Genomic DNA, 12,555 nt, shown 5'->3' on the forward strand with positions numbered 1-12,555 from the left:
TTTGGGACTAACTTATTAACTCAGTGCCAAGCGCTAGTTCCTATTTTTTCTGTGTTTTTGACTCTTTTCAGATATGATTTTGGAACGGAGTCCAAACGGAATAATTCTTTCGCGATGGTTTTTTATGGAAAATATCAAAAACACCGGAAGAAAAAGATACCGGAGGGGGGTCACGAGGGCGCCACAAACCCTGTCGCCGCGGCCCCCTAGGTCACACCAACCAAGCTTGTGGGCCCCTCGGGGTCCCACTTGATGCAACTCCACCGCCATATGGTCCTATAAATTCAGAAACCTCCAGAAAGAAACCTAGATCGGGAGTTCCGCCGCCGCAAGTTACTGTTTCCGCGAGATCTCATCAGGAGACCCTTCCCGGTGCCCTGCCGGAGGGGACTTTGGAGTTGGAGGGCCTCTTCATCAACATCATCGCCCCTCCAATGACTCATGAGTAGTTCACTTCAGACCTACGGGTTCGTAGTTAGTAGCTAGATGGCTTCTTCTCTCTCTTGGATCTTCAATACAAGGTTCTCCATGATCTTCATGGAGATCTATCTGATGTAATCCTCTTTGGCGGTGTGTTTGTCGAGATCCGATGAATTGTGGATTTGTGATCAGATTATCTATGATATATATTTGAGTCTTTGCTGATTTCTAACATGCATGATTTGATATCCTTGTAAGTCTCTCCGAGTCTTGGGTTTTGTTTGGCCAACTAGATCTATGATTCTTGCAATGGAGAAGTGCTTGGTTTTGGGTTCTTACCGTGTGGTGACCTTTTCCAGTGACAGTAAGGGCAGCAAGGCACACATCATGTAGTTGCCATCAAAGGTAATAAGGTGGGCTTTGTCGTAGATGTGAGATTGTCCATCTGCATCATGGTATCTTGGTTAAGGCGTTACTCTGTTCTTTGGGACTTAATACACTAGATGCATGCTGGATAGCGGTCGACGTGTGGAGTAATAGTAGTAGATGCAGAAAGTATCGGTCTACTTGTTTTGGACGTGATGCCTATAGATATAATCATTGCCATAGATATCATCACGACTTTGCGCGGTTCTATCAATTGCTCGACAGTAATTCGTTCACCTACCGTCTACTTGCTTTCATGAGAGAAGCCACAAGTAAACACTACGGCCCCTGGGTCTATTCACACCCATCATTTACACCTCCGCTTTTACTTTGCTTTGTTACTTTGTTGCTTTCAGTTCTCCCTTGGCAAACAATCTATAAGGGATTGACAACCCCTTCATAGCGTTGGGAGCAAGCTCTTTGTGTTTGTGCAGGCACTTGTGATACTCCTTCACTGGATCGATACCTTGGTTCTCAAAACTGAGGGAAATACTTACCACCGCTGTGCTACATCCCCCTTTCCGCTTCGAGGGAACACCAACGCAAGGCTCCAAGGCCACGGGGGAATCCTTTGCATATTTGCCTAGGAAGTCCCTAAGGTGTAGCCGCTGCAGCAGGATTCCTGGCACCGTACTAGGGAAGGTCTATTGTCGCAGTAGCAGTGACATGACCCGTGAGTTGCTTATGTTTTGCCGAAATGTTGATTTATTTCCGTTTCGGCGAATTTCGAGCAAATCGATATGTCCTATTTTTAGGCAAGGTCATGCCAAATATTTATATTCATGCGTTTTGTTTATGACCCTTTTTCTTGTTATAGCTTGCGGTCATGAAGGTTGAGTGATACTTGCAATCGGCGGTGATGGACATGTATGCAAATAAACAGACGGTGATTAGATGTCCATGTACAAAATGAACAGAAGGAGTAATTTTTGACCCTTTTGATGGTGGCAGTTTGAAGGCCCACTTGTTGATCAATGTATTCATGGATTGCTATAATCTTTTGATAAGTGAAGATGACGATGAGGATGTCCACATGGCAGGGAATAACAACATGGGTCTAGACGAAGAGATACCCGATCGACACGTAGACGATGGAGCCGGACATGACGACGGTGAAGAGTCCGAACAAGGCGGCGGGGCAAAATCCGAACACAGCGGCGGGGAAGAGTCTGAACATGGCGTCGGAGAAGATTTTGGACACGGAGAAGAAGCAGAGTTTGGACATGGCGGAGAAGAGTCGATGGACACACCGCCGACTTCGACGGTACTAAGTTCAGTCGTGCAGGACCCTCATGTCCGAGTCCTCCTTCGCTAGAGTATGAACAGCGACAGAGTAGCTTCTAGAGAGGAGGCCAAGCTGGCTCAACTTGAAGTAGACTCGAAGACTCCATTATATGACGGTTGCGATCCAAAGGTTACCCACTTGAGTTTCACACTCGAACTTCTAAAGACGAAGGCCAAAAAAATGGACAAACTAAAGCCTCAATGAGCACTTGAAGTATCTACATAATAAAGTTCTTATCGCGGGGAACCTTTGTCCTACTAGTGTCGATGAGGCCAAGAAAATCGTTTGCCCTCTGGATCTGCTGCACACTAGATACCACGCATGCACCAACGATTGCATCATTTATCAGGGTGAGCACGCGGAAAAAACCCAGGTGTCCAGTGTGCAATGCTTCTCGATGCAAGAAGGTAGGAAAGAAAGCTTCTCAGAAAGGTGTATGGTACTTTCCGATCACTCCCCATCTGCAGCGGTATTTGGTAGATCCTAAGGAAGCAAAGCTCATGCGCTGGCACGCGGAGAGGAAGAAGCCCGATGATGGAGATGATCCGAAGGTGAGACACCTCATAGATGCTAGCTAGTCGAGAGCACTCAACGCTAAATATTATTTTTCGGAGAAGATTCAAGGAACATCGTGCTTGGTGCGTGTACGGATGTCATGAATCCGTTTGGAAACCAGAGCACCAACCACAACACAAGGTCCGTATTTGAATGGATGTACAACCTCCCCCATGGAAGTGCATGAAGACAAAGTACATACACATGAGCATGCTGATTCAAGGGCCGAAACAACCAAGAAATAATATTAACCTATATATGAGGCTTCTGAAAGAAGTGCTAGACACGTTATGGAAATCGCCGGTAAATACATGGGACGCCAGCACAACAGATTATTTCTATATAAGAGTTGCGCTGATGACGATGGTGCACGACTATCTCGGTTACGGGTACACCTCGGGCCAAGTATATCACAGATACTGCGGGTGCACGAGGTGCATGGATGATACAACGTCTCAGCAGCTTACGTCAGCGAAAGATGACGGGTCTGGGAAAATGGTGTACATGGCTCGAAAAGGATGACCTGTGGAGAAAACATGGAGATCTATTCAATGGTTTGGCTGAGTATCAAGGACCTCCATGTAAGAGGAGTGGTTCCGAAATCAACGAGCCTTTGAATAATTAGCAACAGTGCCCCACACTGGGAAAGATGGAAAAGGCGTCGGAGCCGCTGCTGAAGGTATGGAAAACGAGGTGTGTTTTCTAGGACTGGAGGTACTAGCCCAATCACGACACGCCTCATTGCCTTGATCAAATGCATATAACAAAGAATGTCCTCGAGAGCTTGCTTGGCACACTGATGAACATGCCTAAGAAGACCAAGGATGGGCCGGAGGAAAGGAAAGTTTTGGAGGATTTGGAGATTAGGGGGGATCTCCACATGCCCCGTAAAAAGTCGACGAAGGAGACGAAGACGAAGACGACGGCATGGCCAAGGGGAAGAAATGTCAACAAGAAGGAGGAGAATTGTTCCCACCCTTCTTTCTTCACCTTAATTCCGAATGAGATCGATCAATTCATCAAGTTCCTTACGGGAATCAAAGTTAGTTCCGATTACTGTGGGAAGATAAGCATATTTCTAGACACCAAGAAGAAAAGGTTCAACAGGATGAAGTCTCATGACTGTCATGTGATGATGACGCAGATACTCCTGGTTGTCATTAGAGGGGTAATGGAGAAGCACGTCCGTGAGATGCTTACTGGTCTTTGCAACTTCTTCGACGTTATCTCTCCAAAGTCCATCAGTGTGAAGCAGCTCCGAAGGCTACAGGAGGAGATCGTTGTCATACTCTATGAGCTCGAGCTGTACTTCCTGCCCATGTTCTTTGACGTCATGGTGCATCGTTGTGTCCACACCATGGACGACATCATCGGCCTCGGGCAGACATTCCTTCGCAGCATGATGCTGTTGGAGAGGATGAATGGGGTCATGAAAAGATTCGTTCATCACATGTCTCGTCCTGAGCGAAGCATCGTCCACGGGGATCTGATCCAAGAGTGCATCTCCTTTTGCAAGAATTATATGGGCAAAGAGGACCTGTTCTTGGTTTGCACGTCAACAAGCACCATGGGAGGCTCAGAGGAAAAAGTCACAACAACGGCCGTAGGGAATTGCACGTGGACTACTCGGATCGACGGGGCGACTTTGACAGGGCTAACTTAGTAGCGCTACAATACCTAGATGTGGTAGACAATTATGTGGCACTGCACAGAGAAATGCTCGCAAACAAGTAACGTGAATATTGGATGCGCAAGACGGATGAGAAGTTACTATAGAGCACAACGCCACTTTCTTGTGTTAGTTCAAAGAGAAGGTTCGTGCTAATACCCCCGAAGAGGGAAGTGCGGACGGGTTTCTCATACACGTCGTAGCACATGGCCCCGTGCCCAAACACGTGTCCTATGACACATATGTAAAGTCCTGATGTTTGTCTCATTCTACAACAATTTTAGTTATGGTGTTGGAACATCCCGATGTTTGGATTTTTTTTAAGTTTTTCAAAAAATCTGGGCGAGAAAATTTTGTTTGTTTTATTTGGTTAACAAAGCTTAAGTTGAGTTTTTGTTTACAAATTCGTGTTTAAATTCATTAATGTGAACTTAAATGTAAAATTTAGTTCAATTCTTTCCTTAAGTTGGGTTTTATGGTTCTTGTATTTGACTTATTAAATTATGCACATGTATATATTTCTTTGGAGTTTTTGAAGCATTTTTTTTGGTTGAGGCTCTCTTCATTTTCTACCTTTTGATCATTAAAAGAAACTTATTTCTTTTCTCCTTCACGTTATATGGCTCTCCCTGCTTTGGGTGCAGGCCAAATATTTTTGTTCCTTCCAAACCGAATGGGCCAATCTCATCTTTTGTCTCCCGTGGGCCTTTCCTATTTCCATCAACTGAGGAGCATCAAGTGAGGAGCACCCAGGTTGCTTCTTCCTCATCATGAACCAACGCACAGAAGAGTAACAACCACCACTTAATTATCTAATCTTGCACATAAGAAACTGTTGTCTTTCTTTTAATCCCATGTCTCCAGTTTGGTGATGTGTCAGCTCGACCCCGAACGCTTCCTCTCCTCCACCTCCTCACGCACGCATAGTAGAAAGAATAGAGACGCCAAAACCATGAACTCCCGCCCTTCTCTAATCACATTGACCCCATCGTTTCCAACTCCTCCAGCATCTATATGTGTGGCCCGAGAACTTCTTCCAATTCCCGCACCAAGCCCGCCCTCTGCCTTCCCCGTTCTGTCATCATCTCTCCTCGAACTACTGCTGCTCCATGGACGTCGGTGCCCCATTTCGAGGACTCATGTCATCCCCATCCATGCCCTTGCGCCAAAACGTTCTGCTCCATGCCGCAGCTCCATTCAGAGAACGAGAAGTTTGTTCCATCGATCATAGCGAGCAATTTTGGATGTTCGGGTATACTGTTTGTCGAGTTCGTCACTCCATTTCATCAACCACGATGAGCTTGTATCAAATTCCTCTTGCACGCCTTCTCAGCGTCACTCATAGTATCTCCTAGACATCATAATTCGGCCTATATTTCTAGTTGTCCGTGCGCATCCAAATTGGTGGCCATCCCATGACATCATTAGTTTTCTTTAGTTTCTACTCCCTCCGTAAACTAACATACTACTCATTATATGACTACGTGTCCAACATATGGAATTCTTCCCATGACCATAGAAGCTCAGTGGTGGAGTTAGATTATTGGTTTTATCTTGTGATCGGTAGGATAGATGTGATCATAGTCGTTGTTTTTAATTCAAGAGTCTTTCTAGTTTGGTTAATTTTTATGTTAGTATGTTATTTCATGTGTTTGTGATATGCGTAGGAGTGCATGGTATTCAGCTTAGAATTTTAGAAATATCATGTAGTTTAATAGATTGATCTAAGCGTACATTTAAATTATTAAGAATAGTCTTTTAGTTTTTCATCTAGATAATTGCGTGCATCGTGTAGTAGTATTATATATCCGTGTACTAATTCTTGTGAATTATTTTCATGTGTTGAAGTTGATTCAGTGTAACGGATTATCAATGTTCGTACATGCTTGACGGTTGTTATTATTTTAGTTAATTTAGATCATTGTTAGAATAATCTTATTATTACTATTTTGGTAATGCTCGATACTTATTGTATGTGCGCGTACAAATTTTCGTGAATGTTTGCCATGCTTATAAATACCCAGAATTGTTTTCTAGGTATTGCTTGATTTGTTTGTGCAATATTTCATGTTTTGATTATATTTTTAGCATGAAGATACTTAGATGTTTTATATATATCATTGTTAAGAATATATATCACATGCATGTTGCATAGTTTTGATGTGATGCTATGTTCTAGGTTGATGTGTATTTTAGTTGTGCGGCATGTAATTTTGTTGTATGCGAGGTGTAGATTTTATTGTTTGTTGATTGGTGATATTTTTCTTGTTTGATTGTTAAATAGATTATTTATCGCATGCTCATGACTGGTCTAGGAGTCCCTCCTAATTAGTTCTTGTTAGGAGTAACATATGATTTAGTAGATTTATTCGTGCTCTTATTTTAGATTTGTCTAAATAATTGTATGTATTGGATTGACACGATAATTTGTGGTACTCCGCACATTTCCTTTTGCGTGTTTCTTTTGAAGTATTACCATGTGTAGGATCTTCATGTTCAATTTAATTTTAGTTTAAATTGTTCAAGTGTATAATATGTGTTGTTTGACTTATTGATTTATGTCTAGATTTTCTTTATATTCGCATTGTCTATATGAATGTTTACAACTTGCAATTGTAAGATATCTATTTGTACCAATTTTGGGATGCTTAGATTTATGGTGAATTTGTTTAAGCTTTAGTTGTTTTATTTAATTGGAAAATTTCATGTTTTGACCATTTCCAGTAGCATGGCGATATCTTACATATGTTTACATATACGTTGTCACACATCCATCTTACATGGGTATTGGTATGTTCTTACTAGTTATGAATTGGTATGTTCGAGCATAGTCGTTGTTGTCCTGAATTGCTTGTCCTAGGCATGTCATTAGTATTTAGATTATTTGTCATATCATAGTTATGGTCACATTCTTACTTCCTATGTTGCGTAACATAACATGTTCGGTGTGATATTTTAATAGAACCTTTTTGTGTAGTTGTTATTCATGTGGTAGATCTTTATAATCTAAGAGTACGTGGTTGGATGCTTTTGTGTCATGGTTAAATTTGTTTCCTCTACAGAGTTTAATCTTATGGCATATAAGTTACTTTATTACATCTTGATAATTATTCGATATGTTTTGTTTACCTAGGACAAATGACCCATCCATGCTAGCACTTGCTCAAACGTGGAATGCATGTTTTATTGTATGATTTCCATGTGTTATAACATTGATAATATGTATGATATGATGGTATATATTGTTAGCCTTGCTTGGTAGATATACATGAAAGTAGTTTGTTGATCTCATACATTCTTTTATTGGATAATTCTTTCTTCATAAATACTATGCCATGATAGTGTATGTATCAATTCACGTTATAGAACATTCATGCGTATGTAGCTTATGTCTTTACAAGTGTAAGTTGTACTTGATAGAAATGCATGTTGTCTCCGTTATAAATGTTATGATGTTTCACTGCTTCATGTCATTGATGTCATGTCATAGGTGTATATTTTCTTACATGTGTATCTATTGTTGCATGTCTAACCATCATCAAGGCAATATATCTTTCTTGTTTTATGATGGTCTATGAGTTATAGTTTCCTAGCAGTTGTTGCTTTCATATTTTAAATTTTGTATCATGCTAGTATGATGAGTTTAATTGTTGCTATGACTTATCGTACGCTTACGACGAGTCATATGCCATGTTAGTAGGGTTGTTCTTTGATCATATGTGTTGTTTAACTTTTTTATATTAGGTTTGGTTTGTGATATTGGAGATATATGGTTTAGTATTGTTTTAGGGCAAGATCTAGATTCAACTCAAATCATGTGTGATGTGTGATGTTCATTGCTTAACTATTTTGATTTGTAATGTTGGTTTTGTTATCGTGTAGAACACTTGCCTTTGATTTATTATATAGTTGATGTGAATGTTTGGATGCTATTCATCATTATAAATATTTTGATTACATCTAAATATTTATTTGTGATTTTCTTTTTCATTTGTCACGTCATGTTTGATTGTGTAGTAAAATGCATAGGATGATTCCTTTCCATGTGTGTTGATGCCGTTATGAATGTTATGTAGTAGTTTCCTATAGAGTTAGCCGAGAGGTGTAGTGGTCACTAATAGTGGTCGATATCATACACTTGTACCTAAGTATTATTCCTTCTTGCTAAGCCATCCTTAGTCGTGTCAACCTAACCCTGTCCCTTTGTTGAATTATCTCATTTACCTTCCAGGCATGCAATCTCCTTTTGGAACCTCCATCTGATCGATATCTTGCTATCCATCCACCCTTAATTTGTTTTGGATGTTATTTGGATTTACTTTTCATTGGTATTTAATCGTTTTACATTTTCTATCGCTACGACGAGTAGGGAGTGACGATGTTGGACATGGACAAAAATAGGTTACTGAAGAAGGACTCAACAACGAAGGCATGCCTCCTTCTTTGACCATACATATCCTATGTTTTATAAATTGCATTGAGTTTTATGGTTACACCATGCATGTTTTTAATCTTTTATCTAGCGTGTTGATTGACACATTACCATGATCCTCTTATCGCCTATCCATTTGACACCTAAGTAGAAGTATATAGTATTCCACTAGAGTAGAAATGCTTAGCCATGCTTATTACCTGATAGGTGCTTGTTGAATGACCTTTGACTCATTGACACTTCAAACTTATAGCTGAGCTGGCGAGTTGGCCTTGGTGACCTTCTCTATTCTCTTCTAATCTGGTGAAACTTACTATCTGAATACTGGCACGGGCGACAACTGAATCAAGGATTGAATGAGAGATTGGCTGCCCAAGGTGAAGGGAGCAATCAGTCGTCCGTGCCGCATGAGGACTAATAAGTCTTGGATTTGAAGATCGTGTAAACAATATAACCACAGTCTATATGGACACTGGCTTGGTCAAGTAAGCTAGTCAGCCTTAGGTGTCGATGTCGACGTACCGCAGATGGGGTAGCTTCCTTGCGAGGAGTATCCTCGGCACACATGGGGGGGACCGGTTTGAGGACGTACTCTCAGTTCCGTGCGCCAGACCCGGGGGACATGTCACATCTTTGGGGGACCTAGTCTAAGACCTCGTCACAATCTCCTTGTCGGTACACCAAATGGTGTACTATACCAGCGGCCACTTGTGGGGACCCCGACTAGCAAGTCGAGTTCGCCGTGCCCAGTGACCCCAAGGATCAATGTTCACTGAACACAGATACTGAATAATAGAATCTTACATCCAAGTGCCGAATTATTACATCAAACGACCAGAAGGTCGGGTTCAAGAGCAAGGCCTAAAGCCAAATTAAACAGATAGATCGAGTAGCGGAAACTCGTAAGGGCTAAGCGGCGCCCATGCCATCTAGCCTACACCGACAAGCATTTTGACTTGGAAGCGTCCTAGATCGCGGGTCCGTCTCCGATGGCGTACTCATTGCCAAACTCCGGTCCTTCCATGTCTGGTCAATAACATAACCAGTGGCAAGCCAATGAGTACTTTAAATGTACTCGCAAACAGCCCATGACATATATATATATGTATGGTAATGATTAACAGTAACAGTTATCTTGAGTGGAATGCGATGTGGTGGTATGATCAAGTATGTGCAACAAGTTAAAGAACTACTTTTGAAGAATAGGTTACAGATATTGACATATCTGTCAAGGGTTGAACACACCGAGTTCACCCTATATACAAAGTCATCGGACTTGTCGTAACCTCAAGATATTAATGAGGGCTAAACCATTCGGGTTTACACTATATGTCAAGTCACCGAACTTGATCATATTATTGTGATTATCATAACAACACCTTTTTAACACTACGCACACACACTTGGTTTAGGCAGAAACTCTGGACGTAGTTTAAGCAGCAGCACCCAACTGTCCTTGACCGTGGACACGGCTATTCGAATAGTTTACACTCTGCAGAGGTAGTACGCTGGACCCACGAGAAACGGGAAACTTCCGTGTCATCCACGACTCGCGGTATACTACATATACCCAAGGTAAGTACCCGATCATCATCTTTCCCCTGACGATACTGACAAAGAGGTCCACTCGATTGGTACCCAGCTCACATGTTGTACGTCTTACGAGCACCGACTCTGGACTGTAACAACCATGCAGGGACCAACGGTGTGCCTGGAACTCATAATAATGGCATAGTCGTCCTACCTGGCACGACCCTATCACGAGATTGACACCGATCACTCCCGCCACTAGTAATGTGGCTCTTTGCTAGTACCGACCAGAGTAATCAACAAAGCCCGGTCCCATAAAGGGGTCTCGTGGTCGTACTAGTAAGGTTGGGACGGTCGACACATCATAAATCTAATCGTTTTCCGAAACCATACTCAAACCAAAATCACCTTTGCATCACTTCACCAAAAGTGATCACCAACTCATCATCACCCTCGGGCATTAGTGGCACCCTACGGGGTTTTCGTAAACTCTTTATTTAACTCATCATCATGCTCATGATAAAATGCTCTATTATTATTACTTGTCAACATGGTATGACATGACCTTCACGGGGTAGGGTCAAGCTCAATGCAATGATTCTACTCTACTAGTCAACATGACAGTAGCATGATCCTCGTAGATGGTAGGGTCAGCTCATCATGTTTGTGCTCTGAGGAGCCATGTGAATATCATTATCAACATGCAAGTGCTTCGAAGAAGCCTCCGGTACCATCACCACAATGATGAACCGGCACTATGATCACATGCAACGGAAAAATACTTGCTATTCTCGCATGCATCATTTTATATACTTAAGTCATGGCAAAAGGGCTGCTTGCCTTGGTCAGCTAGGTAACCGGGGTCTTCGAGGTCTTCCGCTCCGGATCCTCCATCACTCGGTAACTCTACCGTCGAGAAAGGAATAAATAAATACTAGCTCTCACTAAAACAGATCACAATGTGCTTTTAAAAATGTTGCAAGGCTTGAATAAATTCAAGTTATTATTTTGAAAAATGTTTCCTATTGTTTTATTAGCTAAGCATATTTATTTAAAGGCAAACAGAAGCAAACAAATGCTTTTTAATATCATTTTATTATACCAAAATAGTTTCTGTTTTTGAAAAATGCCAACTATTACATAATCAAATACTACTCATTTTTAGAAAATTACTGGTGGAAGAATTATATTTTCTACTGGCTAAATCTTTTTATAAAAATAATTTAGTTTGCTGGATTAAAACAAAAGAAAAAGGTCAGGAGAAACAGATCCAGCCGGCCCAGCCAGCAGGCCTGGCCTCCAGGCGCGCGCGGGCCAGGTTCAAACCTGACCTGCGGGCCCCTGGGTCAGCGTCAGCGGCTGCGCGCGCTGGCTGCCCCAGGACACCGACAAGTGGGCTCCACCTGTCGGGTCCTTCTCCTACCTCCTACTAGAGAGGTGGAGATTGACGCCGGCGAGGCTGCCGTTGTCCTCAGGCCTAGCTAGGAAGGGGAACGGGTTCCTCGTGCCTCCTCCTACCTGCTCGTGGTCGGGACGTCACCGGAGGTGGTCTGGGTCGCCGGCGACGAGGTGCTCGTGGCGGAAGGGTTTCGGGTTCGTGTTGAACTAGGGGCTAGGGGTATGGATTCGCTCGGGAGAGTTAGGGGAAACGTTCCTGGTGTCAAGGGGAGTGTAATGAGAGGTCGGGCAGCGCAGGAGCCGGCGTGTAGCCGGAGATCGACCGGAGCTCCGAGGCGGAGGGGCCTCGGTCGATCTCGAGCACCGGGGCTCTGCGAGCTCGATTGGGCGACTAGGGTGTGTCTACTGGTTGTGCTGAAGCTGCTTGGAGGGTGCTGGAGTGCCGGGGGGACCTATTTATAGGCCAACGACGGTGACCCGACTCGGGCACGCTGGTGACTCACCGTGGCACGCGTGCAAGCACAGTGAGGTGCTGCCCACGAAACCACGGGTTCGGGACGTGGTTTAGGGCCTCCTGGTGCAACGGCCGCAGAGGGAAAGCGAGTGGGGACGAGGTGCAGCGACCGTGCATGCTGGACCACATCGCGCGCGCACGGGCACGCGTCGCCTGAGCTCTTGCACGAGGGGGAGACGGTACCTGGGGTAGCTTTGCACTGAATGCTTGTCGGGGGAGCGCTTGGACATAACTGGGGAGGCTGGGACCGGTCGGAGCGTCGGCCCCTTGCGGGTGGCTCTCTGAAGCGCGCCCAGAGCGCAGTTTTGGCATGCCACGGCATGCTG

The sequence above is a fragment of the Hordeum vulgare genome, chromosome 5H, assembly GCF_904849725.1.
Source record: "Hordeum vulgare subsp. vulgare chromosome 5H, MorexV3_pseudomolecules_assembly, whole genome shotgun sequence".
In the NCBI taxonomy this organism is placed as follows: domain Eukaryota; kingdom Viridiplantae; phylum Streptophyta; class Magnoliopsida; order Poales; family Poaceae; genus Hordeum; species Hordeum vulgare.